This window comes from Populus alba, chromosome 5 (assembly GCF_005239225.2).
Source record: "Populus alba chromosome 5, ASM523922v2, whole genome shotgun sequence".
Classification (NCBI taxonomy): domain Eukaryota; kingdom Viridiplantae; phylum Streptophyta; class Magnoliopsida; order Malpighiales; family Salicaceae; genus Populus; species Populus alba.
Window position 1 is genome coordinate 228866 of NC_133288.1, and position 12550 is coordinate 241415.

Consider the following 12550-nt stretch of genomic DNA (forward strand, 5'->3'; position numbering starts at 1 on the left):
TTCTCAATTAAAAAAATAATTGATAGAACCAAAGGATCATACCAGCAAGGTGGAATGTGGTAAAGCAATAATTTTGTTTGCTGAAAGAACATAAGTCTAAACTTAAAACAAGGCAACGGCATAATCTGTCTTCCTTGCAATAATGTGCTTGATTGCTCGTATTTAGACCTCCTCTCCTGTCCTGTTTGCCTCATCCATGTAAAAAGCAAATAAACAAACATAAAGTTCGATACTTGTAATTGAATTGAATTGCCAGTAAGTTCTTTGTCCATTTGAACAGAGGATTTAACTTAATTTGTCGTATCCCATCATTATTTCAACTTCCTAATGAAAATGATCTTAACTTGAAGCTTCGGTAACTAAACTCTAAGCAGCTCCGGCTTGCTTAATTACTCTCTCTAGAGGTATCTTCTTCTAGTAGAACTCCTGCCTTCTGACCTCCAAGATGGACTCAATTAGGAAGAATTTGTGTTAGCCCTGCACATATTTTGTATGTTAGCTTTGTATGGTTGCAGTGGAGATTATAGTATCTTACAGTATGTTAGCTTTGATGAGTTGCAATTGACAGGATCTACTGGTATCAATAGTAAGTTACATTCTCTTATACGGTTTCTTTATCAAGAAAATTGAGGACTTTATATCTATTTAACAATCAATATAATGATAGCACTTCATCATGTTTGACTGAGCTTTCATCCCTGAAGATTTATATCTATGGAGCTTTCAACTTATCCATAAATTGTTTTTTTAATAAGACAGGAAGAGATTAAAGTGAGCCGGACCAAAATTAGGATGATTAAAAATTACGAGTGACGATGTATAGAACGGATACTTGCAATCTATCTTCTTCCTTAATCTATGCACTGTATATTTTTTTGATGTAAAATTTGAGAATTATATATATATGTTGTAGGTTTTCAACTCCAACCGATGAGGCTGGGAAAGTTAGAGAACCTTAACCTGAGTGCCAATCAATTGAACAGTAGCATCTTATCAATTCTGAGTGTGCTTTCATCCCTCAAGTCTTTGGATCTATCATTAAATAAGTTGACAGGATCAGGTATAATACACAGTTTCTATCTAATTGCTTCACTTGACATTCTCTTAATTATATTGTTTCTTTATCGAGAAAAATGAGGACTTTATATCTATGTGATGATAAATTTAATGATAGCATTTTATCTTGTTAGACTTTAAAGACTTTATATCCATAAATTGTTTTTCTTTCAATAAGATCAAAATTAGAATGATTAAAAATTGTTTGTTAATCTTTGAAGGTTACACAACCTATTTTATAATTAACTATGCGTTCATGTATCATTCTTTTTATGTATAATTTGAGAATCATATATCAATTGAACAACAGCAGTTGATCAATTCAAATTATCTTGCTTTGATGTGTTTCTCTTCCAGGCTTCGAAGTCCATCATCAAAACTGAGGAAACTGGAGGTACTTGACCTAACTTCTAACCGATTTAATAATGATAAAAACATTTTATCATGTTTCAATGGGTTTTCCTCTTTCAAGTCCTTGGATCTATCAGACAATGGGGTGACAGGAAACAATAGTAAGTTACATTCTCTTGAGAAAATTGAGGACTTTATATCCATTTAGTAATCAACGATAGCATTTCATCATGTTTGACAGCGCTTTCATCTCTAAAGATTAATAAAAATTAGGATGATTAAAAATTACTTCTTGACAATTATTGTAAGAAACCGTGTAAGAATATAATGGTAGGAGGATTACGTAAGAGTCAGAGTCTCTCAATTCTCTGTTTTCCTTCTTCTCCTCCCCTGCTTCTCACCCTTCTGCTTCATTTTGTTAAGCCAAGCTTAACATATGATTATATTACAATACACAAAATGGATACTTCCAATCTATCCTTCTTGACAAAAACGCAATCTTAAGGAATAAAAGCCATCCCTCAAGACCCTTTCTCTCAAGGATACTACTTTAAGTCAACGTAAATTAGTGTTTAGTTTCTTAAAATCTTAATTAATAATATTGAAAGGAATGGCTACTCTAGACCACCACTATTTTCATCGTACCTTTTCTTCTTTCTCTTTCACAAGGACTTTCTTTAATTCGAGCACTCTTGAAAAATTCCATCTAGATCTTACTTCTCTCCCATTAAACTTTCTTCAGAACATCAGAACATTGCCTACTCTTAAAGTATTGTCTGTTGGCCAATGTGTCAAGGTAAATTAACAACTCTCCATCCACTCAAGATTCTTTCAACATTATATATTTTGACTATTTCGAGATAAATCATACAAGTTGGTGTGAATTGAAGAATTTTAAGCGGTTAGATCTCTCCGGAAATAATTTTGGAGGGTCACTCCCAAATTGTTTGGGAAACTTGTCATCTCTACAACTATTAGATGTATATAACATCTAAAATCATAACTTAAAAGAATTGTCATAAATTGATGTGAACATAAATATTAAATATATATATATATATATATATTTTTAATTTATCTATTTATGCCGGTAATTTTTTTAGTTGTCATGTACTTTATTTTTAATCCTAGTAAATTCATCACCATCATTTTTCATATGAAATTCATAGCAAAATACTTATTAATTCATCAAAAACTCAATTCAATTCATATCCATTAGCATATATAATTACTCATACACATATTAATTCAACAAACCCATACATTATTATAAACCCCAACATTTTCAATAACTAATTATAAAAAAATAAAACTAAAATTAGATAATGAAACACATAGAAAAGATGAAGAAAACTTCCCTAAAGTATAAATCATAAGAAGTTATTTGTTTAACTAATTAATAGATTTGGATTCGAAGAAAAATTTTGTAGAAAAGAAATAGGCAAAATTTTGTAGAAAAGAAATAGGCAGGGGCAATAGTGGAAAAAAGAAGAAGAAAAGAGCTTAGATCAATTAATAGCTAACAAAGACAATTAACCATGTAAAACTATTATATTAATATTTTAATATAAAAAATACTTTGAAAAAAAAAAAGATTAAGGAGACAATTGCCCCCGGTTGCCCCATTGTGCCTCTGCTACTGAAGACATGTAACTATTCTTTATATTTTATTTTGGATTTCTCATAATGTGGGTTTAATATATTATAGAGCATAATATTTTTTATTTAAAAATATATTAATTTAATATTTTTTCTAGTAAAATAAATAAATTACCATATTTCTAAATATTCACGTAACTTATCTCTAAGTGCCCGAGGGGGATAAGAATAGGCATAAACAAAACGACACAAGAATGACTTGTTAATATAATATTTCCTTCCTTGGTTTTCAAGCTATGCAAATTAATGTCACTTTCTTGGGCTGAAAGATTTGACCAAACCAAGCTATGGACACATCGTATAGGAAATAATATAGAACCAATAGGTAGAGGAGCATGTCAAGATATTCTTCGCCAAGCATACTTTTCATCTTCAAAATAATCAGATATGATAAATTCCAACCTCAACTCAGATAAAAAGCCCGCTCCATAATCCTTCATTACACTGAAACAATCACCTTATTCACGAGTAAATAATGCATTCAACAAAAAGCATACTAGAATGTTTGATATAGGTATTTTTTTAAAAATCATTATATATTTGTAGTAATTTGAATAAAACTAATTATACATGTATTTTTTTACAACTCATGTATAATAAATTAAAATAAATATTAAATTTTACTATATTAATTATGGCCTCCCCTAACAAATAATCCTAGCTCCGCCCCTGGTCACAAGTAAATTAACGATCAAACAGCAGGAAAATATAGAAAAAAGAAGGTTCTAACCAAGGATATCAGAAATGCCTGCAATAAGCTAGGTGGTTCTCTACTGACATGGTGATTATTCAGTACATATTCCCGAAACTGTTCCACCATGACTTTGACATTTTCCTGAAGGGATAGTGAAACATGTCAACATAACGACATCATAAAAGAAATACTGCTGCATAATCTTGAGATCAATTATGAAAATAATGATGTTTCCTGATACATGACCCAGCAACTTCCAGCAAATTCACAAGTCCAGAGTAAACATGTTAATAAAGTAAAAGAACCCATCAAAGCAGTAAGCATATCATTTCCCTCACTTTTAATAGAGTGAAGATAGAATTTGGTTAATTGAGTCCTGGCAATGTAAGCCAACTAAGACCAGAGAGAGTTTTCTTCTATTTTTTAAGTTTTCCCTTTTCCTTCTATATTGTTACTCAGTGACCCATGAGATTTGCCTCTCACAACCCAGAGAAACACTAGAGGAGATGGAAAAAAATAGCAGATCATCAACAGTAGGGATCATTGCAAGGTTGATGGCTTGAATGCACAAAAAGTAGGTATTTACCAGATCTTTTCTTCTTTATTTCTATGCTTAAAATCAATTCTGAAACCAATTCAAAGTACTAAGAGTAGCAGTAGATAGGCAGACCCAATACACCACATCAAAGAACCTACTGCAGCATTCATGAACAAGTGCTAGAGAAATTAACTTCTTCCGAGGGATGAGATGCATACTGGGAGTTGCAAATTTTCACAAAGTTTTGCTATCTCAGGCTTCAAAAAAGATGGAGACTCTTCTCAGAATCAATCATGCAAGTTCCTTCCTCCATCATACCCAACCATGTCGGCTTTCAGTACTTGTGATAATTTACTAGTCAAATGTGAGAAGTTAGAAACGTGATTCGCATCAGTTGTGTTAAGAAGGCCACTTGAACTTGGCATGACTTGAGACATCTTATGCACTGGAGCTCCAGAAGTTCCTGCAGAAAAAGAGACATTTTATGAAGATTGATTAAAAAAATCAAGGAAATCCCACAATGTTTGCCACCTAATACTCTGAGAAGAGTATACCATCTGTGCTTACAGGATAAGGAACAAAACCAGAGGTCCAGAACAATTAATCAACAGTGAAACTAGCCAGTTACCTATTAAAGCAGCTTTCAGAGAAGGCGAATCAGTGTTATTGTTGGACACTTTATTGCGCTTCTTTAACCTTTGCCTTTCGGAACATGAATCCACAGAATCAGTCCTGCCGCGCTCATATGGAGCTGCATCACCATCTTCATTTGAAACCATTTCCGTAGCATCAAAATTCAAGTCGTCAATACTTCTTTTTTGTTTAGAAGACATCACTTTGCAACCACTCCTCACCTCAGTATCAACCCCAGGTGTCCTATTTACTATCAGATCTTGGCTACCTTCCAGTTTAGCGTTCTTTTGTTCCTGTTTGAACAGTTCCCTGTAAGCACGAGCATCCATTCTCTTAATTCCAACCAGGACAGTTTGATAACAGGTTTGTCACTGTTTCCAACTTCTTCAGTTTTCAAGTTGTTTCACACTCTTCTTTTTCTTGTGCTTTTCCTTCATATTTAAAGAGCCCGAGCTTTTACCACACTTCCTGGCCGTTTCTCCTAGCTTCTTTGCTCTGCTCCTCATTTCCTCTGCATTCTCCTTAAGCTGAGAGGCAGTGAAGTTCGCCATGCTTCCTAAGCAAATATAAACAACTGAAATTGGTTTCTTTGAGTCAAGTCACTTCAACTGAATTTGCCATGTTGAGCAATTGAGGCTTCTTTTCCTCTTCCTGCTTCATCTTCATTGTCTCTATTGCATAGCGAAACCAGGCCCACGTTAATTCACACCCTCTTTAATTGACCCAACAAGACAATGTCCTAACCATACAGGTTCCTCTTCTACAGATTCATGGATCACTTTATGCAAAGCAGAGGAATGATTTTCTGGAAAAAGAGTGTCTTCGGAACTTACAGTTAGATTTCGTTGGAACTCTTCTCTCAGGACGTAGCATAGCTTCTTGAATCTCTGTTTCTAATCGGAACAAGGGAGCAACGAGAAGCTATGAGTGATAGCAGAATTGTTTTAAAAATTTAATGACCAAAAGGAAGAAAATCATAAAAATCTGCCTTGTGTTTTAAAAAACACCTCCCTCTGTTTTTCCTCAACATGTCAGGTCATATTTTTGGTTGCAAATCTTGTATCCCTAGCGATCCCTCCTCTTTTATAATTCCTGTGTGCTATTGTTTTAGATCTGCGGTATAAACTGACCCCAACAGAGGATACACTCTATACCCAATCTATGTAGTATGATGAAAATACATGATATTTCTTCTTACATACCAAAAAAATATTTATTTTCAGTACACTACTCACCTACTATTTCCTTAGTTTTCTTCTTGGGCATAATCACCAAGCCTGTATTCATGTACAATCTAGAACAAAATGGAATTTACATAGCAGGACTTTGGTTTCTTAGATCAATTTTCTTCAAAGTTCACAGCTATGACAATAAGCTACCAAAGACAAACATGTTCTTGAAAAAATTTGGTAAACAAACTTAAATTATCTGCAACATTTACAGACTCTGATGACTGATCGCTGAGACTTCATTTTTTTTTTTTTTCCTGTTTGTTGAGCAAGTCCAAGCAAGCACTAGGATAACTTGTGAAAAATATTAATCTACAATTTACACTTACTGATAACATGCATGTAGATATCTTATTGGTTGGGTTTTACAATTTACACTTTCTAATTTATAAAACCAGGAGTAAATCACATATATCAGAGGTTTAGGTAGCTTCCTGCCCATGTGAAAACACAAGAACGACAGGTTCAATTTGACCACATGTTATCCTATTGAAATATGACATGTGTTGTTGGACACATGCCAAGCACATTATCACATGAACAATGAATCAGCAGAAGGAATTTTTAGTTAGATATTAGTCTTAAGATTTAAAATTTTTTTAAAAAAATCATCATTTTTTAAATACCATATCAGGCCCCCTAACTTATAAAAATGACAAATGATACCACTGGCTATCCCATGCTATAGCTGGCTATATGTGAGGCCTTAATTTGCCTAGGGCCATATGGTCCACATGATAATTTTCTTAAACGAAAAAAATGATTTCTTTCATGCCCAATGAATCAGTAGAAGGAATTGTTAATTAAGCGTGGAACCCTGTAGCAAACATCTGAGATAGAAACTACATCAAGGGTTTTTGTTTTTCCGTTCTTCAAATTTTTGGCGAGAGAAAAGAGATCAGGATTGGTGATTCTGGAGCAAGAAGCCACTGCCATGATCGCAGTGCAGGTGGTGCTCGAGAAACTGGCTTCCTTTGTAGCAGAAGAAACACGGATAATTGTAAGCGACGGATTTTCTGTTTCTACAAAATCAGCAACGGATTAATCTATTGCTAAAAAATCAGCAACGACAAATCTGCATTTGATTTTTACCGTTGCTGATTTAGTTGCTAAATTGTTTTAGCAACGGATTTTAGTATTATTTGTAACGGAGTAGTTCGTTGCTAATTACTACATTTTTTTAGTAGTGCCTCGTAAAGAAAGTCTATGACAGTCACCCCATAAGAAGAAGCTTTGATACCCATTCCTGGGTTACAGTTTCCAAATCGTTTGCATCCACGGAGCTTCTACGAGTTGCTCTGCAGTGGTTTCTGGTGACAGCAAACGAACCTGTTCCGGATAATTTGCAATCAATGACTGACTTCCAATTAATTGATGCTCTAAGAAATTATCTATGGAGAAGGAGGTATGTCATTGTTTTGGATGATATATGGAATGTAAACGCTTGGGAAACAATAAAGTATGCATTTCCTGATTGTAACTGTGGTAGTAGAATTATCTTCACTACACGTTTAAGTAACTTGGCTGAATCTATAGAGAACACTTGTCATGTTTATGAACTCCAAGCTTTACCAGAAAATGAAGCTTGGACCCTCTTTTGTATGAAAGCCTTCAGAGGGGAACATAAGGCTGTATCAAACAATAATTGATAAATATTAATTTAAATTAATAAATAAACTAAATTAAATCTAACAATTTGTTCATACACCATGAGCATAGAATCTTTTGCCCAAAGATAATGGTAATTAGACCATTAGTCTTGGGGTTGGTTACAATTTAACCATTATAGTTATTCCTAAAATATGTTACTATATATTGTCTTTGATTACGGAAGCAAAAACTTCAAACGCATAACTTTTTTTTAATATATTAATTTTTACATAATTCTTTAATTAAGAAAATAAGTTACTTTTTCTTGTCGTATAATCTTAATTTTTGAGAAATTGTTTTTATTGGTAAATAATGATTCGTTTATCTATCATCTTGGCAGCAAATTGCAATAGATGGAGAAATTCGTTTCACCATATTTTTCACTTGGCCAATATAACTATGGATATAATTCTGATATTCATTCACCGTACTTTTCATATGGCGGAGGGGACTATCATGGAGATAATGCCGAAATTCATCCACCTTATTCTTCAGCCGGAGACTGTCATGGAGATAATGCCGAAATCCATCAAACATATTCTTCAACCGGAGACTATGCCGCCGAAATTCATCCACCATATTCTTCAGCCGGAGACTACTTTGGACACAATGCTGAAATTCACTCACCATATTCTTCAGCCGGAGAATACCTTGCTGATAATACTGAAATTCATTCTGAAACATTGTTTCATCAAGATATTTATGGAAATTCATACAATGCACACCAATTTGTTGAGCATGGAAAAGCACTCCGTTATTCTAGAGGAGATTTGAAAGATGAACAAGAGAGTGATGTGTGCATCTACAGAGTTGGCAAGGCACTTCGCAAATCAAATAAAGCCATGTACAGTCCTCAACAAATTTCTATAGGCCCTATTCACAACGGCAACAGAAATCTGCGTTTTATGGAAAGGAAAAAGTCTAAATACTATGAACAGTTCTGGAAAGACAGGGTGTCAAAGGCAGGGGAACTGAATGGGGCTGAGGACGAGTTTTGGGCTGCCCTGCAAGAAGATGAAAAAAAGATCCGCCAATGTTATGAAGCTGGTTCCCATGAAATTGAAAAATCTGAAGACTTTCTGGGTCTGATTCTGCACGATGCTGTATTCATCTTCGAGCTATTCCTCAAGTACAGAGAAGGTAGCGACAAGTATATAAAAGAACCATGGTTGAGGTTGGAGATTGGACGGGACTTGATTTTGTTTGAAAACCAGCTTCCATTCTTTATTCTTGAGAAATTATATGAACTTCTTCCAGGAAACATTAAAGGAAAACACACGGAATTTAAAACTCTTGCTTGTTTCTATTTTAAACTCCACCTTCCAAGTAGGTTCTCTCCTGCAGCAGCAACGCCATTACATTTCACTGATTTGGTAAGATCTTTACTATCCTTCACTCGAAATGACAAGTCTGTAGAACTAATCAAAAGCTTTCACAGTGCAACCAAGCTACGCCAAGCAGGAGTTAAGTTTAAGGTTCCACGAGAACATAACTGCTTACTTGATGTGGATTTCCGTAGATTGGGAACAGAGTTTCACATACCACAGCTTGAGATAGACGGCAACACTGAACGTCTCTTCAGAAACCTTATGTCCATGGAGAAGCGTCTTTATCCAGGACAAGAGTACATCTGCCATTACATCAACCTATTGAGTATTCTTGTTGTCAAACCTAAAGATGCGAAACTCCTAATGGAAAATAAAATTGTAATTCACAATGACGAAGTTGCAGTGAGGGACCTGATTTACAGTCTTGCATCAGACACGATTGATCGCCATTCCTGTTATCACGACATCTTTTCGGCGGTGGATGTATATTATAAAAGCTCCTGGACCAAAAACCCCGCATACTTCATAGAGGAATTTTTCGGGAATATTTGGAAAGGTGTTGGAACGGTTAGTGCAGCTGGCCTCCTCATCCTCACTTTGGTACAAACAATTTGTGCGGTCCTTGGCCTGCGCTAGCACTCCAAGTGGATCAAGTCAATCCAGAGCCTGTGTAGTACTTTTATTTCTCCTGTTTGTTGGCTTTTGTTGTGTTGTGCTGTGGATTTTATGTTTCCTGTGCAGTCAATAAACACACACACATGCATGCAGCTTTAGTTCGTTTGGTGTTGCTGACTTGCCAGCATTTGTGTCCTGTCTCAATGTTGTATAAATGTACAAACAGTATTAAGTTGGGCATGTTCTCTTTGATGTATTTTAAAAAATTTCTTATCACATGTAACTATTCTGTATATTTTATTTTGAATTCCTCATGGTGTGCGCTTAATATTGTAGAGCATGGTATTTTTTACTTTAAATTCAAGTAAAATACATGAATTACCGTATTTCTAAACACTCACGTAATTAACTTAATTATCTCCGAGTGTGCGAGGGGGGCAAGAATAGGCATCAACAAAAAGACACAAGTATGACTTGTTAATTTAAGATTTCCTTCCATGGTTTTCAAGCAATGCAGATTAATATCACTTTCTTGGGCTGAAAGGCTGACCAAACCAAACTATGGATACGTAATGGTGTGTTTGGTATTACGGTTGTTGTTGTGGTTGGGTTAGGTTAAAAAAAATAAATGTTGGTTAAAACTGTGGTTAAAAAATAAAATTGAACAAAAAATAGTTTAATGTGTTTGGTCAAGAATACTTTGAAATTGAGATTATAAAATAATTATATATATATATATATATATATATATATATTATATTAATATTGATGGTTTTTAATTTAAATATTATAGATTTAAACTATTGTTATTACATCATGAAATTAAATAATATTTTATATAAAATATTTTTTATTATTCCATGAAATCATCTACAATTCCATTACGTAAGAAATACATCCAACAAGAACTACAGTTTCCATAATTTTTTGAGCGTGTAATAAAATTAAATTAAATATTATCAGGTATAAAATTGATATTACAGTGCGAATGAATTTAATACACTCTATACTAGTTTTTCAAGAGAAAAAATATTATTCACATCACAGTGCAAATGAATTTAATTCACTCTAAACTAGTTTTTTTCTTAAAAAAAATTAACACACTGGAAAAAAAAATTGTTCACGCGAATAGTGCACGTGAATTGCACTGTTCATTGTTTTTTAAGCGAACAGTGCAAGAGACTCTTGCACTGTTCCCATGAACAATGTATCAATGTACATTGTTCATGCTAATTGCAATGTTCATTGATTGAACAATGTACATTGAACAGTGCATATTAGCATCAACAGTGCAAGAAAAAATAAGAATTCCTTATTTTTTTTAACTGTGTTTCCAACGCAAAAAAACATAGTAAATCACTTTTTTTTTTATTACCAAACAACTATAAACTGCATTGTAATTCAAACGAAGCTGCAACCGCGTAAACAAACGGCCTCAAAAACATGGTTGGAAAAGCAGTGTGTTCCCTTAAAAAATATTTATATAATAATTATTTTTTTATGTTCAAATCGTTTTGATATTAAAAATAATTTTTTTAAAAAATATTTTTTAAACATATTTTAAAATAAAAATACTTTTAAACCGCCCTTAAAATCCCAAAATATCCATAATCTATAAAATATATATAAAACCGCATGAGTCAAGATATTTCTTCGCCAAGCATACTTGGAGCGGTGTGTGTTTGTGTTGCGAGGTGTCCCGCTCGGTGCACTTTATTAATTCATGCTTTTTAACCAAATTATATCGCGTAATGCTACTCATAAATAAATAAATAAACTTCAAATAAATAAAATATAATTTTGATTGATATGTAAGCTAGTTTAAAAATATACTCTACTATCCAATAAAAAATATATTTACACGAGTATAAGAAAACTTATGAGAGTACTTTTATTAACAAGAAAAAAGAAAAAAAATAAGTGGTGATCAATATTAATAAATCAAACGAAAGAAAATTGGGGTCAACACATTGATCTCGTTTTTACCACACATTGTTAAGTCATTAACAATATTAAAATAGTTTGACTATTAAATTTAGTTTTGATTGATTTAGAAATTAATTTAAAATTATGTTTCATTATCGGATAAAAAAAAGAATTTACAAGAGTATTTTATTAAGATAAAATAAGAATTTGTTTTTTACTGGTTATCAATGTTAATAAATCAAACCAGTGAAAATTGGGGTCCACCAATTTGATCTTAATTTTTACCCTAACATCTTTTAAGTCTCTAACGCTATTAACTCACCACACCCATATTTAAGCACAGGTTGATAGATTGAGCCTCCCTCTTTCCCATTTCCTTGATCTCTCCCTGGGCAACTTCTGTGTGCTCTGCCCTCTCTCTCTCTCTCGCTAGCTATCTGTAAGTATTCTCTCTCTCTGTATTACTTTTGTTATCATTGCTGTAGATCTTGATCTGGATTTGGACGGGATTAGTCTTGCTTTGGTTCTATAGTTTGTTTTTTTTTTTTTTAACATTAACAAACTAAACTAAACAAAAAAAATTAATTAAAAAAAAAAACTTCGGGTTACCTTGTCAAACCAGGTTAACTCGTTAAACCCGGGATTCATATTATGAAAGTCTAATAACTAAATAAAAAAAAATTAGTATTAAAAAGAAAAAAAACAAAAAAAATGGATGAGTTAACGCAGAATTAACTGGGTTAACCCGTAAAACCAGGTCAACCCATAAAACCTGAGATATGTGTCATGAAAGTCTGATAACTAAATAGAAAGAAATTTAATATTAACAAAAACTAAACTAAACAAAAAAAATTAATTAAAAAGAAAAAAA

At 33.2% G+C, this 12550-nt stretch overlaps 1 long non-coding RNA gene across 1 annotated transcript; it reads right to left on the minus strand.

The window, feature by feature from the left end:
* Window positions 1-225: 225 nt before the first annotated feature.
* LOC140955567 (uncharacterized) lies at window positions 226-4260 on the minus strand. The gene is made up of 2 exons (XR_012169815.1): window positions 3797-4260; window positions 226-477 (listed from the first exon to the last, which is right to left on the minus strand). It is a non-coding gene; the product is annotated as an uncharacterized lncRNA (long non-coding RNA).
* Between the last annotated feature and the right edge of the window lie 8290 nt (window positions 4261-12550).